At 34.5% G+C, this 22,911-nt stretch overlaps 1 long non-coding RNA gene and 1 pseudogene across 1 annotated transcript in view; one reads left to right on the top strand and one right to left on the bottom strand.

Annotated features, from left to right (window-relative positions):
- Positions 1 to 22,911, bottom strand: part of LOC134733758 (uncharacterized) — a 239,348-nt gene that overhangs the window by 162,223 nt on the left and 54,214 nt on the right. The gene's annotated exons all lie outside the window — the stretch shown is intronic.
- On the top strand, positions 17,910 to 18,581 carry LOC134734028 (ferritin light chain-like; annotated as a pseudogene).

Here is a 22,911-nt window from a genome sequence, read left to right as displayed (position 1 = left end):
TAATCCTTCAGTTTGCTAAATATAGATATTCAACAAGCCCTAGAGGTTGATACAGTCAGAAAATGAGAAAAAAGTGTGAATCTCCAAATCACTATGGAGGCAAAATTCCCACCATCTTGCAATATCTACCCTTGATTTGTATGTACTTAATAGGTGCACTTTTACTGAATGAGAGCTATTGATATTTTCATGTTTTTTATAGCAGTTTAGCCAGTCTTAACTGATATAATTCCTAACTGTAGTCAACTATAATCTCAACAGATTGTATGAAGTAAAATGATTCATCCTCCAAAAGAAAATTTGGATTTAATTTCATAAGAAAACTGAATGTTGGCTGTGTTCACATTCTGGATCTTAAGTACTGTGATAAGTTTTATATATGTGTGTGTGTGTGTGTGTGTGTGTATTAATATATATATATATCTTACACATAATTATAAGCAATATTATTGAAATTCTTTTCATAGTCATCATATACCAAATCTATAAGGTGATTATTATTATCCCACTCATTGAGAAGAAGGAAACTAAGAGTAGCTAAGTATATTAAATATTTGACTTTTAACCAAAGTATTTCTAGCTCCAAAAAAATAAAAGTTTTTAACCAGTATTTTACCCACTATGGCCTAAAATTTCTTTGATAATCTGAAAGACTCTGGTTTAAGTATTAATTGACTTTAAAAGTTACTAATTATTTTTTGATATTCTGTTTCACTCATTTGATACAATACCTTCCAAAACACACTTTTTATTATATTAAAATAACCTCTTTAAACTTTTATTTTTGTGGCAAGCAGTTCACTTTTTCCAATACATTTAATGCCTCCCTTAAAACCTATCCATTTAATGAAAAGCTAAATATCAAGATTAATATTGAAAAAATGACCCTTTTCTCTTAAATTCATGTGGCAGAATTTCATTCAATATGAGCTATCTATACTTTGTTCTCAGTATGTCTAAAGATGTTGGTCTCCCTAAGCTTTTCATTGTTGGTTTATTAATAGTCTGTGATACCAGAAATGCAATGCTGCAACATAGGCCAAACTGAATTATGAAAACTGTGATGACTTCCTACCTAAACTAGTACAAATACATCTGTCTTTTATGTTATGCTTTTATTGAATAAGGAAAAGGGTATTTGACTTGGGTAGATTGTTTTATCAAAACTGAGTTTCTCATTCCACTCACTCTCTTCAAAGAAAGAAAGAAACTGTTCCTCCTATGGCTTTTCCCATGTTTATAGCAGCTCATTCTTTCTGTCACTCACAGGAAAAAAAAAATCATAGGTCATCTTTCTCTCATAACAGACATACAACCCACAAGGAAATCTTACTGGTTCTACTTTCAGAATGAAATCTGAGCCTGACCCCTTGCCCACCACCCACTCTGCTGGCACTCTCTTGGGTGCCACGGCCTTCTCTCCCTCTCATCACTGCAACAGCCTTCTCGCTGCTCTCCCCACTTCCATCCTTGTATTGTTTATTCTCAACACAGTAGCCAGAGTGTTCCTTTTAAAATACGAACCAAAACAATTTGGTTTACCTCACAAATTCCACCCATGGCTCTTGCTAATCCATTTAGAGTGTAATTAAAAGTTTTAAAAAATAGTCTTATTTGCCTTACACAATCACCCTCCTTCCCCCATGTCCTTCCATTCTCTCCTTGCTTACTTTGCTTGCAGGAAACTGTGCTCCTTAACCACTTGATGGACACTCCTGTCCTCGGGCTTCCATGCTGCCACTGCCTTGGCTTCAAACGTTTTCCCTGCTCATGCACAGCACTCACTCTCGCACCTTCAAGTCTTGGTTCATGTGTTACAGGTTCACCGAGGCCTTCCCTCACAATTTATCTGAAATTAAACCCACATGCAAGGGATGCCTTCCATTGCTGATCCACCTAACCCTGCTCTGCATTTTCTTTTTTTCTATATTACTTCCCATTATTATATAATTTACTTATTCATTCTTTTTTTTAATTGCCTCTCTCTAAATTCTGAACATGAACTTCATGAGCACAGGAGTGTTTCATTTATTCTTGATGGAAATAGTGCCTAGTACATAGTTGACTCTCAGTACCAATTTGATAAAGAATGGATGTGGTAATTTAATAAAATTCATGCCTATATATGGCATTGTAAGAATTTATGTATTTTTTGTAATACTTTTTGAACTGTTTGGAGAAGACTCTACAATAACATTCTAATATAATGGCATCTAATTCCCATGCAACTCACAATTTCCTTGTGAGGAGTTATTCTCCATATGTTCGTTACTTTGGAATAATTAATAAAAATATCTTAATTTAAACAGTCATCGTTTTGATAATTTTCAGTGTTTCATGGAGATTAGAAGGAAGAAAATTCAATCAGATGCTTTAAATTAACTCTAAATGAATACTAACCACTTAGACATACATCATGTTATTTCCTTCTTGTGAAAACTTGGGATATTCATTTATTAATTCCTTTTTTGAATACATTTACCCCAGGACTCATAGCTGACACCTTCATGAAGCTTCTGTGGTTCACAATTCTATATTATTTTCAAAACTCCTTTTTATAAGAAAATAAAATAAAATTTCCATGTAAAATAAGTTCATCAGACTTCTATTGCATAAAATATGTATAAACCAAAATTTTGAAATATTATCGTAATAATAAAGCACTAAATATTGTAAATATATCAAAAAGATGAATAGTCATGAAATAAGAAGGCTTACATATTATTTTAGAAACCAGGTTAGTTAAAATGTTCAGGTAGTATTCTTATTTCATTTTGTAATATCTAGCCTCACCAGGATATCCTCTAGAAGAGAGCAAGCTTTGAAGTTCACAAAATTTGATTCAACATTGGCATATCAAACTGACTTCAAAGGGATTTACACTGCTGAAGAATTTCACTGAGTTCAAGAAAGAAAGGAGAATCTAAACTTCCTGTGAAATCTAACTTCAGAGTACCTGGTAACTTCAACGAAATCAGATACATTTGGGTATCAAAAACAGCTCAATTCACACAGAACATTTCTTTTTAATTGTCTGTTTGTTTAATATTTATTGCAATGTAACAATAGAAAAGCAAAAAGTTAGGAGTTTAGTGTTTGGGGGAATAAAGCTTTCCTAAACATATATTTAATTTTAAGTAAGAAATAATATTGATATAAATGTTTTCTTTCCTGCCCATTCATATGTGCACTGGTTTATCAATCTCATTTTTACTTTCCCTACAAAACTTTCCCTAAAATTCCACTTGTTTTTTTATGAGCATGCTTGATTTCATTTAGCATTTATTGCATTTAATGTTTATCTCATTTCTTTCACTTAAGTTTAACACTTACATTTCCAGACTCAAAATTACTTTCAGGTTTCCATCAGTGTGTCCTGCATTTTTATCCTACTCTTTTTTGTGGTCTTGGCATTCTCTTCCCATTCCTACCTTCCTCCAACCCAACCCATTATAGTATTTTCAAAATTTATAGCTATGAAAGTGCTACTTATTCTATAAGACTCATTTGAATATTCCAGCTATTTTCAGTGTCTCTTGCTACGTCCAAGACTACATGTTTTATTACCTTCACATTTATCTGTGTGAATGAATGACTATAATTCATTTCTACCTCTCATCACTTCTTCTCTCTGGTTTAATTGAAGAAAAAATTATTTAATTATTTTGAGTAAAACTATTAAATTGAATCATTGCAACCCCCCTATTATATGTAACATATACACAGGATGAGTAGAAATTGATGAGACTAAATTTATAATTACTAAGTCAGACCTCTTAAAGGGTTAACAATATACAATTAATAACTGCATATACTTTATAAACTCTCATAACAATTCTATTGATTTTCAGATTTGAATAAATGAGGTATTTGAAAAGATATTACTCTGTGGGAAGTTTAAGAGATTGATAGCCAGTAACAGATATTTTAATACTAACTACATTTTATTCAGCTATTTTTGCAGGTGAAGATGTGTGCTAACCTATAAGGAATGGTATTATTATCTCCATTTTGTTAATGAGTACATTAAGCTTTGGAGAGATTAAATCACTCACCCATGATCACAGAGTCAAATCTAGGTCTTCTCTCTCCAGAGCAAAAGCCAACCTAATAAAATTACTAGAAGTTAGAACTGAAAGGTAACTTAGAAATCATTTCTTCCTTACCTCTCATCTTACAAATGAAGAAATTGAGACAAAAATAGTTTCTTGCCCGAAGTTGCCAAGCTCTTGGACAAAACTCACTCTGCCCTTGCCACCTCAACCTGCAATAACTGCAGTGAGCAAGTGGAGTTAAGAATTTCTGTTAAGTATAAAAACCGGAATGCACAGATAGATTTATTTCACTTCCCTAGTAGAGAACAATACTAAGCTGGAAAAAGATATGCAAAATATCACCCCTGGTGCCCTCTTTTACAGTCAAGAGAGATCCAGAGTGTATACCTCCTTTTAACCCTTTAAGGGTCACAGCCTCCTGGCTGCTTATTTCTGGAAGCTGATAAATCCACCTTCACTGAGAGTGGAACTCCAGATCCCTTTTTGGCCCTAACTTACTCCACGAAAAGGCAAGATCTTAGAAACTGTGGACTGGATTATTCTTGATTTGGGGAGGAACAGACATGCTGCCTATGTTGATTCTTCACCTTTGTTGATGAAGTTTAAAAGTTTTAGTGAAGCCATTTGTGACTCCTGAGAGTCAAAACTTCCTCACACAAAGGGTAGTGTATAAGACCTAGAGGAAATATATTAATTCTGGTCCTGGGTGTGACTTTGTCTGGAAAAGAACAAATTGCTTACAAGTGCACTCCTCTTTCTGTCTTCCATGGCTGTTTCTGAGACTTCCTAACATTATGTTGTTCATTAAAAATATATATATACCTTTACATCATAAACAATTTTGAACCTGCTTAATAAAATGTAGAAATGAGAAAATTAAAACATTTACTTCATTCTAGATGGTCATTTTTTAATAGGTTAAGTGGTTTTATTGTGTGCTTTTGATGATAAGGAAGCAAAAGATAGAAAAGATACAGTCTGTGCCCATGATGGCTTAAATTTCAGTGGGAGAGATAAATAAATGCACAAATAGAGTATTTCTATATAATGTAGTAACTTGCACAAAAATCACTTTACTTTGGAACATAAATAAAACAAAAATTAATGTATGGTACTACATTTTAAAATAAAATATAGACATCTAAATAAAATTGTTAAAGGAAAATGGATAACAATTCAATAAATAAGATCATAATTTGGATATGCTTTTGGAAAAACATGCACACACAATAGGGTTAATTAAGCTGTTTATCTCAGAAATTTTACACTCTAAAATGTTTACATAAAACTAGCAGTAGCAGAGATGTTTAACTGATTACCAAACATGTTTCTTTTCTATTGGGAGCGTAGCTCGGCTAAATTTTTCTTCCTTGATTTCTGTTAGGCTTGACAGTGATTGAGTTTTATCCAGTAGAATGTGAGTAGAAATTATAAATACCTCTTTTGCATATAACCATCAAAACCTCCAATGTAGACATTCTACATGTGCTTTCCCCTCTCAGCTTGGTGCAGATGAGCATAGTGACTGGGGGAATAGGGGAGCCATTGCTGGGAAGACTTGTGTCCCTAAGTCAGTAAGTAGAGGAGAATCCCTCAATGACCGGGGACATATTTTCATGGCTGTTAAGTGAGCAAAAAATAACCTTAAATATTGGTTGGGTCATTATAATTTGGGGGTTCAGGTGACATTCTACTAATATGCCAGCCCTTCAGAAGAACTGAAATATAAACACTACTCTCACCTTTTTTTTAAAATCACACAGGGGTTAATTGAGCATGATTTATGAAGTCACAAGATTTTAGAGCACAGATTGTAGAGAATAATAGTCATAGAATATTAGGCATAATTTAGTCAAACAGCCTCATTTTAACAATGAGGAAACTGATTTAAATTACCAAGAGTAATTCGAATCCCTTCTCTTTGTTCCCGCATCTCTAAGATTGATAACTGCTCCTATGGTAGCTACTTTTCTTTTTTCTTCTTATATTTCAGTTGTCTCATTATCAATTTTGTACCTAGTTAATAATTGTTCATATTAAAATTTCATTGTTCAAATAACTGGTATGGGTTCTTTCTTCTTACTGAACCCTGGTGTGGACATAGGAGGTTTATATCCTTTGTTGGTCAATGAAATAAACAAAAATGTGAAGCAAATTATTACTTATCCCAATAGTCTCCCCTGAAATTAGCTGACCAGGAAGGGACACACGTTGCAGCGATCTTAAATGCTTCCTTCAACACCATGGATCAGACATAAATGCATAATGGTCATTCCAGGATGGCTTTGAGTTTCTCAATTAGCTTTGTTTTATGTTGGGACATACGTGGGTGCTTTAGTGAAACTGAGAATGATGAACTCATGCTATTGTCATTTTATGGTTAACTTCATTAAACACAAAAATCTCACAAAAACTACAGATTAAAACCAAAATTCTTGTGCTCTATCTTCAATTTCTTTCTCCTATGAATTTTTGAAAAATTTTAGCTAGATAAACTTGAAGAATATCTCCACTTACTAAATCTTAATTTTTTATTTTATATTGTTAAGATATTCTAGATCTCTTTTTTCAGCTTAATTTTTACATACTTCTAGCTAGATTAACTTGAAGAATATATTTATTAAATCTTAATCTTTTATTTTATATTGTCAAGATATTTTGAATCTCTTTTTTTCAGCTTAATATTATTCTGTACTAGGAAAGTGAAAAGAAATATATCAGTAATTCTGGTTTTTATATTTAACTGAAAATTCTTAGTTCCACTTAACTGCTTGCTCAGAATAGAGTCAGACTATTTGTTACTTGCATTTTCAGAGGGATTCACTTACTCTACATCCACTATAACATGTACTGCCCATTTCTTTTTATCCAGACTTGGCCTTTCTCCATATGTGATTGATTCTACAGATTCATTGTCTATGTCCCTCATGCAGAGCCTCTGATTTTTCTTCCCACAGTGGTAATAACAAAGATCTTACTCTGCTTACTTTTTGATTAGAAGAGTGCCACAAACTGGTTCAGAGATTCAAACTCTTCCCACATTGCAGAAAACACAGATAATATTATACTTCTTAAATTAAAAAAAAAAAAATATTTCCTTGCTCAGGAGTTTTACTCCCTAATTGTTCCATTTTCAGTAGCTGCCTTCACTCCCCTGTAGACTTCCCCATTTTGCCCACACACTCTGAACGATCTTATGTGAGGGTGAGGGCCAACATAGCTGCCTCTCACAGTTCTCCCTCTTATCCAGTCCTGTTTAGCTGTCCCAGAACTATGAGACGATTTTCTGATGCTCTGCCTATTTACATCTGGCATACGGCCTGGCAAATTCCCAAGGATTTATAAAGACCACATTGCCTTTCACATTGGATGTAAATGTCCAGAAGCTAAGATGCAATTTTACAGGTCCAGAAGATTGAGTTGCTCTCTGCAGCCCAGGAGATGTTCTCAGGGGCCCACGCTATCAAAAGCAGACATTTGTTAATAGCCTCAGCCAATGTGAGGCAGCTGTTAATAAAAATTTACAATTAGTGGCACTAAATGGAAGTGAAACTTGAATCCCCTTAATAGAAGAGTTTCTCAGTCTGGTAGCAGAAGAAGAAGTCAGAGAGATTCAAAGCGTGAGAAGGACTCAATGAGCCACTGCTACTTTGAAGATTGAAGAGGCTGTGTGAGATGAAAGGGAGGTGCCTTTCAGAGGTATGGTGGAGCCTGGCTGACAGCTAACCACGGAATGAGTCCTCAGTTCTATACCACAAGAAAACAACTTCTGCCAATGGCATGTATAAGCTTAGAAGTATATAAGCTTCGAACTCAGGCCTCCAGATAACGACCCACCCTAGTGGACGCTTTGATTTCAGTCTTACAGCACTTAGAAAAGAGAACTCAGGTAAGCACACCTGCACTTCTGACCAACAAAAAAGTGTGATAATAACTGGGTATTCTTTTAAACTGCTAAGTTTTAGTAATTTGTTATATAACATTAGAAAAATAGTATTATTTTAAGTTCTATTGTTATGAAAAAAACAATAAATGAGAGCCTATCTTTGTGTTTGCATTTGACTCATGCTAATTTTTGGGAAGATTCATTAATTTTTAGGAACACTAATCATAAATTATAGGTCCATCTTATAAATGCATTACTTTTAGTTTGAAAATTAATCTTTTATAATTGACATTTCTTTCCATTTTATATTTTTGGTGATTTTCCTCCTCAATACAACTTGCCATAATGACAATAAACTCAGCAAAGCTGACATAACCCAAACCTTCTGATTGTGTTTTATGTTATTTTTTATTTAACCAGAGAATTTTATTTTTTAGAATTTTCATGGGTACATAGTAGATATGTATATATGTGTGTGTGTGTGTGTGTGTAGGGCATATGAGATGTTTGATACAGTCATGCAATGTGAAATAATTACATCATGGAGAATGGAGTATTCATCACCTCAAGCATTTATCCTCTATATTAAAAATAATCCAATTAAACTATTTTCGTTATTTTAAAATGTACAATTAAGTTATTATTGACTATAGTCACCCTGTTATGTAATCAAATACTATGTATTATTCATTCTTTCTAATTTTTAGCACCCATTAGCTATTCCCTCCTCTTCCCACAGCCTCCCACTATCATTCTCAGCCTCTTGTAATCACCCTTTGACACTCTATGTCCATGATTTCAATTGTTTTGATTTTTAGATCTCACAAATTAGTGAGAACATGTGATGTTTGTCTTGCTGTGCCTGGCTTATTTCACTTAACATAATGATCTCTAGTTCCATCCATGTTGTTGCAAATGACTGGATCTCTTTCTTTTATAAGGTTGAATAGTACTCCATACCACATTTTATTTATCCATTCATCTGTTGATAGACACTTAGGCTGCTTCCAAATCTTGACTAATATGAATAGTGCTGCAACAAATATGGGAGTGCAGAAATCCCTTCAATTTTCTGATTTCCTTTTTTTGGGGGTATATACCCAGCAGTAGGATTGCTGAATTATATGATAGCTCTATTTCTAGTTTTTTGAGGAAGCTCCAAACTGTTCTTCATAGCGATTGTACTAACTTGCATTCCCACCAACAGCATATGAGAGTTCCCTTTTCTCCATATGCTTGTCAGCATTTGTTACTGCCTGTCTTTTGGATAAAGCCATTTTAAATGGGATGAGATGATATCTCATTGAATTTTTGATTTGTACTTCTCTGATAATCAATGATGTTGAGCACATTTTCATATGCCTGTTTGCCATTTGTATGTCTTCTTTATAGAAATGTCTATTCAAACCTTTTGCCCATTTTTTGGATTGGATTATTAGATTTTTTCCTATCAAGTTGAGTTCCTTATATATTCTGGTTATTAAGCCCTTGTCAGATGGGTAGTCTGAAAATATTTTCTCCCATTCTGCTGGTTGTCTCTTCACTTTGTTAATTGTTTCTTTTGCTGCATAGAAGCTTTTAACTTCATGAGATCCTATTTGTCCATTTTTGCTTTGGTTGCCTGCACTTGTGGGATATTACTCAATAAATTTTTGTCCAGACCAATGTCTTGGGGATTTTCCCCAATGATTTCTTGTAATAGTTTCATAATTTGAGGTGTGAAGACTTTAGGTTTTTCCAAATACAAGATCATATCATGCAAACAAGGGAAATTTGACTTCTCCCATCCCAATTTGGATGTCCTTTATTTATTTATCTTGTCTGATTACTCTAGCTAAGACTTCCAGTAATATGTTGAATAACAGTGGTATGAGTGGGCATCCTTGTTGTGTTTCAGAACTCAGTGGAAATGTTTTCAGTTTGTCCCCATTCAGTCTGATACTAGCTGAGGGTCTGTCATATATAGCTTTTATTATGTTGAAGTACGTCCTTCTATCCCAAGATTTTTGATGATTTTTATGATAAAGTGATGTTGAATTTTATCAAATGTTTGTTCAGCATCAATTGAAATAATCATATGTTTTTTATCCTTCATTCTATTGATATGATGTATCACTTTGAATGATTTGCATTTGGTGATTCATCCTTGCACCACAGGGATAAATCCATTTGGCCATGTTGAATGATCTTTTTAACATACTGTTGAGTTCAGTTTGTTGAGGATTTTTGCATCAATAGTCATCAGAGACATTGGCCTGTAGTTTTCTTTTTTTGATGTCTTTCTCTGGTTTTGGTTTCAGGGTAATACTAGCTACATAGAAGGAATTTGGAAGTATTCTCTCCTTCTCTCTCTTTTTTTGGAATAGTCTAAATAGAATTGTTATTCTTTTTTAAATGTTTGGTAGAATTCAGCAGTGAAGCCATCAGATCCAGAAATATTTTTTTCTGTGAGACATTTTATTATGGCTTCAATCTCATTACTTGTTATTGGTCTGTTCAGGTTTTGGATTTCTTCCTGCTTTAATATTAGTAGATTGTATGTGTCTAGGAACTTGCCCATTTCTTCTAGGCTTTCCAATTTATTGGCATATAGCTGCTCAGAGTAGCCACTAATAATCCTTTGAATTTCTGCAGCCATTGGATGACATGTTCTATTAATATCTACTAGATTCATTTGGTCTATAGTGTAGAATAAGACAAACATTTCTTTGTTGATTTTATGTCTGGAAGAAACAGCCTCCAACTATTATTGTATTGGGGTCTCTGTCTGTCTTTAGCTCTAATAATATTTCCTTTATATATCTGGGTGCTCCAGTATTGCTATATCTTCTTGTTGAATTAACCCCTTTTTCACTGGGATAGATAGAAGGACATACTTCACATAATAAAAGCTATATATGGCAGACCCTCAACTAGTATCAGACTAAATGGGGACAAATTGAAAGCCTTTCCTCTGAGGTCTGAAACACAAAAAGGATGCCTGTTTGTACCACTGTTATTGAACATATTACTGGAAGTCCTAGCTAGAGTAATCAGACAAGATAAATAAATAAAGGGCATCCAAACTGGAATAAAAGAAGTCACATTTCCCTTGTTTGCAGATGATATGATCTTATATTTGGAAAAAAACCAAACCTATAGTGACCTTTTTGGTTTCTTCTTATAGTTTTCTCTTGTAATCTATTTGTCTGATATAGTATAGATACTCCTATTTTTTTGGTTTCTGTTGTCATGGAATATTTCTTTGCATCTCTTTATTTTCAGTCTATGTGTGTATCTTTGTAGGTGAGGTGTCTTTCTTATAGGCAGCATATTAATGGGTCTCTTTTTAAAGTTAATCCATTTAGCTACTCTGTCTTTTGATTGGAGAGTTTAATCCATTGATAATCAATGTTATTATTAACAAGTAAGGATGTACTCTTTCTATTTTGTTATTTGTTTTCTGCTAGTTTTGTGGTTCTTTCTTTTCTTTCTTTCTTTCTCTCTCTCTCTTTCTCTTTCCTTCCTTCCTTCCTTCCTTCCTTCCTTCCTTCCTTTGTCTTTTAGTGCAGGTAATTTTCTCTGGTAATATGATTTAGTTTCCTGCTTTTCCAATTTTTTGTGTATTTGTTGTGTGTTTTTTGCTTTGAAGTTATCGTGAGGTTTGCAAATACTATCTTACAACTCATTATTTTAACCTGATAGCAACTTAACACTGTGTAAACAACAACAACAACAAAAAAAATGAAACTAATAAAATTATATGCCTTAACTTTGTACCCCTTCTTTTTAACTTATTTATATCTTATTGTACTTATCTTATTGTTCTATGTCTTGAAAAGTTGTTGTAATTATTATTTTGGATAATAATCACTTAGTCTTTCTACTTAGGATAAAAGTAGTTTACACACCACAGTTACAGTATTAGAACATTCTGTGTTTCTCTCTTTACTTACTGTTACCAGTGAGTTTTGCACTTTCAAGTGACTACTTATCGCTCATCAATATCCTTTTCTTTCTGATTGAAGTATTTACTTCAGCATTTCTTGTATGACAAGTCTAGTGTTGATGAAATCCCTCAGCTTCTGTTTGTCTGGGAAAGTTTTTATTTCTCCCTCACATTTGAAGGATATTTTTGCCGGATATACTATTCTAGATTATTTTTTCTTTCTTTCTTTCAACACTTGAAATATGTCATGCAGCTGTCTCCAGGCCTGTAAGGTTTCCAGTGAAAAGTCAGCTGTCAGACATATTAGAGCTCCATTGTATGTTATTTCTTTCTTTTCTCTTGCTGCTTTTAGGATATTTTCTTTATCTTTGACCATTAGGAGTTGGATTATTAAATGCCTTAAGATAATCTTCTTGGGGTTAAATCTTTTTGGTGTTCTATAGTCTTCTTGTTTTATTGATATCTTTTTCTAGGTTTGGGAAGTGCTCTGTTACATCCCTTTGAATAAACTTTTTTCTCCTATCTTTTTATCTATATCTTCTATAAGGCCAGTAACTCTTAGATTCGCCCTTTTGAGGTTATTTTCTAGATCCTGTAGGTGTGCTTCATTATTTGTCATTTTTTTAAAATTTTGTCTACTCTGACTGTATTTTCAAATCTTCAAGCTTACTAATTCTTATTTCTGCTTGATCACTTCTGCTATTAAAGGACTCTGGTACATTCTTCAGTATGCCAGTTGCATTGTTCAGTTGCAGAATTTCTTAATTCTTATTAATTATTTCTATCTCTGTTAAATTTATCTGATAGAATTCTGAATTCCTTCTCTGTGTTATCTTGAATTTCTTTGAATTTCCTCAAGACAGCTATTTTGAATTCTCTGTCTGAATGGTCATATATGTCTACTTCTCCAGGATTGGTCCCTGGAGCCTTATTTATCTCATTTGGTGAGGTCATGTTTTCATGTATAGCATTGATAGTGACAGATGTTCTTCAGTTTCTGGGCATTGAAGAGTTATCTACTTATTGTAGCCTTCCTTCTTAGGAAGGCTTTCCAGATATCTGAAAGGACTTGGGTGTTGTGACCTAAACTGTATCTACTTTATACGGCACCCCAAGCCCAGTAAAGTTGTGATCCTTGCAGACTTGTAGGTAGCACCTTAAAGGTCTTGGGGAAGACTCAGGATAATTCTCTGGATTACTGTATTGAGACTTTTGATCGCCTGCCATTCAAGACTGTCTTTTCTACGTCTTCAGTGCATCTTTTGGTGATATGTAGTTAAAACCAAGTACTATGAGTGAGTGTTCATCTGATTTTGGTTCTTAGAAAGGTGTGTTTTTTTTTTCCTATATAGATAGTTGTTAAATTAGTGCCTTTGTTGTGGGAACAATTGGTGAATACTTATATTCTGCCATTTTGCTCCACCTCTGTCTCTGTTTATGTTTTAAACACAAAGCATATATCTATACTATAGGAGAATGTAATATGAAATTCCTTAAATAGAGCAATACATTTATTTAACATACTGGGTCTCACAAAATCTTAAAAATACATTAAAATATCGAAAGAAAAACTACTGCAAAGATACTTCTGAGAATATGAAGGACCAATTTATGACATCCCGAGCTAATAAAAAATCATATGTTGACAAGTACAAGCATAAATCCACTAATAATATTCCCATTGTTTAGTAAGTAATCAATAGAGACACATGTATAATTCAGAAGGTAGAGAAAATGGGAAGCCAGAACAACTTTTACATATGATGTTTAGATAAATGAGCTAATGATGAAACCATTCATAAAACAGGGATTATTGGAACACAAGCAGGATGATAAATGGAAGATTATTTGGGCCATGTTGACTTTGAGGATTCTATAAGTGGAGGAATATTGTAGGCAGTAGATACATATGAGATTACAGCTCAGAAAAGTGTAAGCTAGTGGTGACACTTGAATTATGAGCACTGGAAACTCAGAGTGTGAAAAAAGTTTCTCAGGTGAGTGCAGAGTAAGATCTAAAAATAATAAAAAAGACAAGAACACAATCTTAGGAAATAAGAATAGTTTCAGAATATGAAGAGGAAGAGAAGAATGCTGAGAGGAAATCACCAAAGATATTGAAGGGAGCCTATTAAAAGTAATGTAATGAAAATCAGGAAGAGAGTGATAGAAATTGTCAAACACAAGAAAGATCAAGCAAGACTCATGGAATTGAAAATGGTCTTTATAATAATTAATTGAGAATTATTGACTTTAGTTAAAACAATTATAGCTTAAGATTGGGGTTTGAGATGGGAGTAGGGGTGGTAGGAAAGCAGCTGATTGTTGTCAGTTGATAATGGAGTAAATGTATAGAAGTGGTAACAGTTAATGGAAACTGTGAGAATATTTCCTGTGAACAGAAGGAGAGGCATGCAGGATCTAAGAAGGTAAATTTTAAATATGGAAATGACTGAAACACTTATACACAGATTGTGGGGACATAGCTATTAAAGAAAAAGAAGCGACAAATATAAGAGGGACAGATAGGCAAAATTAACAATAGAGTACGTCTGTGTCCCTAAATACATAAAAGTGAATATAATCACATTTATATTTTTACTGTGCTTACATTTCTGGATATGAAGTTATAAAGATATGCTGCTGACTTTAATTTACTTTTCCAATGTGCTATTATTCATATAAGACTTCAGAAGTGAAATGTAGCTCAAATAAAGCAATTCAAAATAATTACACAATTGATGGGATTAATGGACTACTGACTATAGTGAAGCATAATGTATTTAGCTGGACGCTTTTAAACCTTGTCATCAATGTGACAGCATATACTTGTTCTTTTCAAATAATATTTGATTAAGGCATTTTACAAGCCCAATCATCATCACTGTGTGACATTCCATGGCCACGAGTGTGTTATACTGTATTAATTCACACATGGATGCACTGATAGTACTTAGCTCCCAATGTGAATGAATATTGCACATTTCATGCTCTGTCATGTCTCATTGCATTAATGGCCATGCGTGTGATGAGGTCTGTAATCTATGGCTATTTTACAACATTTTCAAATGCACTTGTCATGAATGGAGTAGTCAAGTACTTCATTAAGTAATCTCGTTTTCAGGAAGCATGTGTCTCCAGGAGCAGGTTGGCATTTAAGGTAATGTAAGTTGCTTTCATCTATGTAAGACAAAAAAGAGGGCACTTGTAACTCTTAATTTACATCAGATCTATCTCATAATTCAAATAATGTGCTGATAAGACCTCTCATTTACCATTGTCACATGTCTTCTTTTGGGTAGATATATTTAACTTTATACCAACTACTAAGGAGTTCTTCTGAAACCTTTTATTACAATACTTACTAGAACATGTTATGAGGGAGAGTGCAACTTGTAGTAACTGCCCTGACCATGGGTACTTTGCATCCATCTTATTTTTTTCTTATTATTAATTTAAAAATTGACAAAGATTGTATATATTCAAGGTCTACAACATGATGATATATGTATACATTGCATAATGATTACCACCATCGTATTAATGAACATATCCATAGTTACTTTTTTTGTGTATTTATGCCTATGATGAGAACTTTTTCTTTTTCTTTTTTTTTTTTTTTTTTTTACTGGAATTTCACTCTGTTGCCCAGGCTGGAGTTCAGTGGTGCCATCTTGGGTCACTGCAACCTCTGCCTCCCGGGTTCAAGTGATTCTCCTGCCTCCGTCTCCTGAGTAGCTGGGACTAAAGGTGTGCATCACCAGGCCCAGCTAATTTTTTGTATTTTTAGTAAAGATGGGGGTTTCACCATGTTGGCCAGGCTGGTCTTGAACTCCTGACCTCAGGTGATCTGCCTGTCTCAGCCTCCCGAAGTGCTGGGATGACAGGTGCGAGCCACTGTGCCCAGCCGGTGAGGACTCTTAAAATATGTTCTATTATCAAATTTCAATTAAACAATACAGTAGAACTTACTCATCTTATAACTGAGAGTTTGTACCTTCTGACCAATATCGCCCCATTCCACCATGACCTACCATTCTTTCTGCTTTGATGAGTTTGAATTTTTAGATTCTACATACAAAAGTTCAATTCAATATTTGTCATTCTGTGCCTGTCTTATTTCACTTGGTATAATGTTCTCCAGGTTCATTAATGTTGTTGCTTGCAAGATGTCTTTTTGTTTTTTTTTTTGTTTTTGTTTTTTTGACAGGGTTTCTATCTCTCTGTTTCCCAGTCAGGAGTGCAATGACATGATCTCAGCTCACTGCAGCCTCGACCTCCTATGCTTAAGCAATCTTCCCACTTGAGCCCCAACCCCCGATCCTCAGTAGCTGGGACTACAGGTCCATACCATCATGCCTGGCTACTTTTTGTATTGTTTTGTAGAGACAGGGTTTCACCACATTACCCAGGTTGATCTTGAAGTCCTGGGCTCAAGTGATCTGACTGCCTCAGCCTCCCAAAGTGTTGAGATTTCAGATGTGAGCCACCGTGTCTGGCCAAGATTTCCCTTTTTTGAAAGGCTGAACAAGATTCTATTGTGTATATATACCACATTTTCTTTACCCATTCACCCATAACAGACCCTTTTTTCCATATCCATTCATCTTTTATTAGTGGCTTTAAAATTTCTTTTCTAAGGATATGAAACTTTATGATCATTAAAACCACATGTGGAAAATCACTTTATCAATAGAATCCAGCTAATAAAAATTATTCTGATTATACGTGCATCAAGGCAAAAATACTAAAGCTTTAAATTGTTAGTTTTGAAGACATACGGGACCAACTTCTGAATCTTTTAGGTAGACATTTTTCAAATGAGGCCAGGAACTCTGTTGAGGTTCCAACATACAGTGAAAGAGAGAAGTGGTACTGAACTTTCTTCCCCAGAGGCTGGCCAAGTATTGAGAACACAGAGAGCAGTGTCAACACCAAGGAGTAAGGGATAGTACATATTTGAATTGTGGAAAATCTTGGCAGAGATTAGGAGATTCACCAAGAAAAGGGTGATATCAGCTTCCACATAAGTGGAAATCCATTTTGTCCCCCAAAATGTCAGGAAGAAGCAGAATAAGTTGCCAGACCTTTCCTGCTCTGGAGGTTTGGTAAGTTCAGAATGTTGAAGAATTTGAAGGTTTTCCCCAAGTGCTTTATCATATGACTGATAGCCTCTTTATTTATATTATACAACATAAATCCATTTATGGGATTGTTTTGTTTGCTTGTTTTAACCTCCAACAACTAGACTTGAGACAAACAAGTGAAAGCAATAACAAAAGTAATAGCTCTTCCAAGGGACTCAGCAGCCAAATCAAAAAAGAGTTGGCAGGACAATAATAAAACACATTCAGAGAAGCAGAAGTGCTAAAAAATGTGGCTATCAGAAGAGTTTAAAGATATTCAAGTACATCACACATAACACACCCACATATAAGATATTTGGTGATTGAGAAACCTATGAATTTTTTTTTTCACATAAAGTCTTAGGAGATAAATTTAAGGAGAGGATAGTCACTGGTGAAACAGACTAGTGACCCAGAAGATCCAGGGTAAGAAATATCAACCGGGCGCATTGACTCAAGTCTTTGTAATCCCAGCACTTCGGGAGGCTGAGGCGGGTGGATTACCTGAGGTTAGGAGTTCAAGACCAGCCTGGCCAACATGGTGAAACCCCGTCTCTATTAAAAATACAAAATTAGCTGGGCCTGGTGGTGTGTGCCAGTAATCCCAGCTACTCGGGAGGCTGAGAAAGAAGTGCTTGGACCCAGGAGGCGGAAGTCACTGCACTCCAGCCTGGGTGACAGAGCGAGACTCTGTCTCAAAAAAGAAAGAAATACATTCAGAGGGCCCAGAGATCTGTGTCTTGCTTCAACAATGTTTGGACGGAACTGATCCAGGGACTCTCTTTCTTCCAGCCTCTGACCACCTTGGGATCTCCTCTCCACTTGCAACCTCCGGGACCATCTTTTCCGCCATCTCCTGCTTCTGGGACCAGCCAACACCGTTTCTGTGGTTAGCTCCTTCTTGCCAACCAACCATGAGCTCCCAGATTCATCAAAATTATTCCACGGAGGTTGAGGCAACCATCAACCGCCTGGTCAATTTGCACCTGCGGGCCTCTTACATCTACCTCTGCCTGGGCTTCTATTCCCACCGCGATAATGTGTCTCTGGAAGGTATGGGTCACTTTGGCAAATCGGCCGAGGAGAAGCGCCAGGGCACAGAGCGTCTCCTGAAAATGCAAAGCCAACATGGCAGCTGTGCTCTCTTCCATGACATCCAGATGCCAGCTCAAGATGAGTACAAATAAAACCCTGGATGCCACGGAAGCCACCATAGCCTGGAGAAAAAACTGAATCAGGCCGTTTCGGATCTTCATAACCTCGGTTCTACCCACACGAATCCCATCTCTCTTGCTCCCTGGAGAGTCACTTCCTAGATAAGGAAGTGAAACTCTTCAAGAAGATGAGTGACCACCTGACCAATCTCCATAAGCTAGCTAGCCCAGAGGCTGGGCTGGGTGAATATCTCTCCGAAAGGCTCACTCTCAAGCACAACTAGGAGCCTACTGCGCCCAGCGACTTCTGAAGGGCCCCTCGTAGATCAACAGGGCTTCTGCCTAAGCCTCCATGCAGCCACTAGGCAGCTTTTTGAACTACCCTGGAACATTCTCCCAATCCTCGGAACAAGTGGAAATAAAGCTTTTTGAAGCAGAAAAAAAAAGAAAAGAAAAGAAAAACACAGTGCAAAAATAGAGAAATCATAATACAAAAATCAAGAGACTGGACTGGAGTATAGATTCAGGAGCCCTAAAACATGAACTATAAAAGTTTCAGAAGCAGCACAAATGAAAAAAAAAATGTGCTAATAAAAATGGCGTATATGTGCCACATTTTCTGGATTAAGAAAATGTGGCACGTATACACCATGGAATACTATGCAGCCATAAAAAATGATGAGTTCATGTCCTTTGTAGGGACATGGATGAAGCTGGAAACAATCATTCTCAGCAAACTATCGCAAGGACAAAAAGCCAAACACCACATGTTCTCACTCATAGGTGGGAATTGAACAATGAGAACACATGGACACAGGAAGGGGAACATCACACACTGGGGACTGTTGTGGGGGGAATGGGGAGGGATAGCATTAGGAGATATACCTAATGCTAAATGACAAGTTAATGGGTGCAGCACACCAACATGGCACGTGTATACATATGTAACAAACCTGCACATTGTGCACATGTACCCTAAAACTTAAAGTATAATAATAATAATAATAATAATAATAATAATAATAAATGGCGAGGCAATAGTTAAACAAATAATAGAAATAAAAACTGATCAAAGATACATCAGTTTGTAGATCAAAAATCTCCCTAAATTCTAGGCTAGATACACAATAATGAAAATCATAATAACATGTGTTAGGTTGAAAGGAAATATCATGAGCTTCTAGAGAGAAAACAAAATCTTTACCCAGGAAATATATATATATATATATATATATATATTCAGACTGGCAAAGTGCATCTCCTTTTGCAGCACTGGAAGCTAGAAAACAGTTGAGCAGTATTGATATATTACTGGCAGGGAAAGATTTCGACCCAAATATATTATTTATCTGCCAGAGAAAAAGAAAAATATTTGAAGGCATGAAAGAATTCCTAGAGTATATATTGCCATCATACTCCAAACTTGAGACAAACATCTGAAAAAAAATTCTAAGCAAACATCAAATGAAAAATAATGAGGATTTTAAGATGAGGAAATAACTAGAGGAAAGAAGTGAGAAATAAACCTTGTGAGATATGCTTATGGACAAATATAGACTGCATAGAAATGAGAAGTAGAAAAGCTAACGAAATGCATAGAAATGAGAAGTAGAAAAGCTAAAGAAGAACTTTTAAAATAGAGGGGATCTATCATTAAGAGGAATTAGTGCTAGACTATCTTCACAAATGCAAAACAATGAGAGTGAGAAAGCAAAGAAAGGAAGGGAAGAAATAAATTACTACGGTATCTTCAAAATGAAGAAAGAGAGTGGAGAATGAGAGTACTGGAAATTAGAATATTGGAAAGCTCCATCTTATTTGTGTTTGAGGGAATTTGAGCATCTGTCATGGGAAAACATTTGGGGCATAGTGCTTGATTATGACATCAGGGAAAGTGAGTATAAGTGTTAATAAATGGAAATGTACAGTATTTCCATTTACCAAGGAAAAGAAAGAGTGATGAAGAAGACTTTGAACACAGAAGCAAACAAGATGAAGTGAAAAAAAGAAAACAATAAAATAAGTAATAAATATGAAGTAAAATAAAAATTTAGTATATCACTAATTACATATAATGTTAATGGATTAAATTCTTCCATTAAAACACAGAAATCAGTTTAAGGTTAAAAAAATCCTAAAGGATCTTTACAATAAAGACACCCTAAGCATGGCAAGAATTAAAGGTTAAAATTAAAAGATGAACAAAGAGATAACAGGTGTATGCAAACAAAAGGCAAGCAAGTATAGTGGTATTAATATAAGACAAGGTGGAAATTAAGATTAAAAGCAATTAACAGGATAAAGGACATTGGGAAATAAGCAGGCATGCTTATTATGGAAATATGAGTTATAAATTTCTATAACAAAATTAAAAATTAGATAAAAAACCAAGATCATAACTAGAAATAAAAGAACTTGATAAAATACAGTTATATTGGGAAACAATCACTGTAACTCTTTCAAACTGGGTATGTGCAATAAAACTCAAGGGGAGGACAGTCACTTGTTATAATCATTCATGGTCATAAATCAATTCTAGAACTTGAATGTTCCCTGTTTTCAAGAGAAGGTAAAATATAACATAAGAGGATACAGCACAATTAGCTAAAGTAAACATGTGATTTGCTTTTGTTTATATCCATCTATTATATTATTCCAGAAAGGCTGATATCTGTCTACTTTGAAACATGCAATAATTAAACTTAGAAAATATTTGTTTCAAAAACAAGATTATTTCTTGCTTATATTTAAGCAAGCCACAAACCAAGAAGAAGCAAGCAAATATAAGAATGTGCCTATTGTAATTACATACTTAACAACATTCATGTCATTGATTTAGTGTGAATAATGAAGCATACTATAAGGAGAGCATAGTGTAGTCATATTTTTTAATGAAGGAAGCCAAGAGAAGAAAGTTAGAAAGTTGTTTACTGCTCTTTTGACTTTGCCTTTAGTTTGTAGGGGATATATTTCCCCTGTTGAGAGAAAACTTGCAAAACCTCCAGTGTTTTGATGTATGGTATCTGAACTCCAAAGAGAATGTAATCTTTGTGGTAAGCTATCCAAAAGAAGTCCTCATGGAATTTGAGCAACCTCTGAAAAAGATAACCACAGCAGCAGGATGCTTCTCTAGAAATGAAACACTTCTAAGAACAAACAGTAAAGCGTGCAGTTCTAGTTTATTCAGTTTTTATGTCTGGTATCTACTTATAATTTCTATATTTCTAACAATCTCAGGATGATCAGAGTGATTTTCTCCAAAAATATGTAAAAACACGATTAGACAAATGTTTAACTCCAACTCCTGGAATCAAATCTTAATCTTTACATATTTAAATGTGTAAGATCTGATATCCAAGGGATTCTTCATCATTTCTATAAGAAAAGGAAAGATATTCATAATAGAAAAACATATGCTTAGTGTAAACACATGGACATACTTTTAATAACTGGCAATAAAATTACAATAATAATGCTAACATCACTGTTAAATAAATATATTCAAATATAATGTTCTACAGCAAATTTTTTCTAATGATATTTATCAAAGGGAATGAGTATTAATAGACAAGGTATTTATTATAACAGATATTCAGATTAATGTGAAATATTCAGTATACTGAAAACTATACCTAATTGTTTACATATTTGGTTACTAGAAATTAAATGCTTGAATAATTGAAAGAATAATTAGTTTTATATGGCTGCATATGGTCCAATTAAAAGAAAATGAAATCAAAAACAATGACAAGGAAATACTGAGTCATTTTTCTTCTCACAAATCAATTCTTAATTCAATACAAATATAAAATATTAAATATCAAAGATAATTAAATTACCTTAATAATCCTTCATACATCATCCAGGGATTCATATAAATTGTATAAATTTTGAAACAATTTATATTTTCACAATGGATCCTTTTGTTTTAAGTTGCATTCCTTCAGAAGCTGATGTTGAGACATGGACTTGAATACACATAGTTTTTTTGGGAGAGGATCTGATCCCAGGAAGCACCGACGGAGCAGAGGAAAAGTGCAACAAAGAAGGATAAAATACCAATAAAATGGAATGTTAATTAGTGTTTATGAATAATTTATTACTGTGTTTATCTAGGGCTCAAGCACCCAGGGATCTCCAGGGATTTTAAAGAGCACCCTTCACTGTTTTCCCACTGAAGTGCAAGAACTTCAGTAGTTGAAGGATGCTCCCAAAGAAGTTAATTCCTTGGAATTTTAAATTGTGTAAGGACCTTTGAGACAGAGAAAGTTCTCAGGCAATGAATGAGTCAGTGGAGCTTGCAGTAGAAAGGCTTTGGGATGGCATCCATGAAATAGCATATGGCAGGGACATATAGATAGCTCTACACATTTTTAGGGCATAATGGAGTTCACAATATCTATTTTCTCCCAGAGACAATTTAAGAAATAGTAAATTAAAACCCCAAGATTATGTGAGCTGATTAAAGTTTTAACAACGTTTATTATAATCAGCGTGAATGTAGTACAGTAAAAACAACACACTTTTTATTTATAACAAATTTGTTATAATTCAATTCTACACATAAATTCTTATAGCTGTGTGACTTGCAGAAAATTTCTTAATCTTTCTTTTTTATTCAACTTTTATTTTAGATTCAGGGAGTACATGCCCTGGATTGTTACCTAGGTATATATTTCCTGATGCAGAGGTTTTGGGTCTAAATGACACTGTCACTCAAGTACTAAGCATAGTACTCAGGAGTTTTTTCACCCCTTTACCC

Source organism: Symphalangus syndactylus, chromosome 12, assembly GCF_028878055.3.
Source record: "Symphalangus syndactylus isolate Jambi chromosome 12, NHGRI_mSymSyn1-v2.1_pri, whole genome shotgun sequence".
NCBI classification, from domain to species: Eukaryota; Metazoa; Chordata; class Mammalia; order Primates; family Hylobatidae; genus Symphalangus; species Symphalangus syndactylus.
Note: the sequence above shows the minus strand (reverse complement) of the source record. Positions and strands in the feature narration are given on the sequence as shown.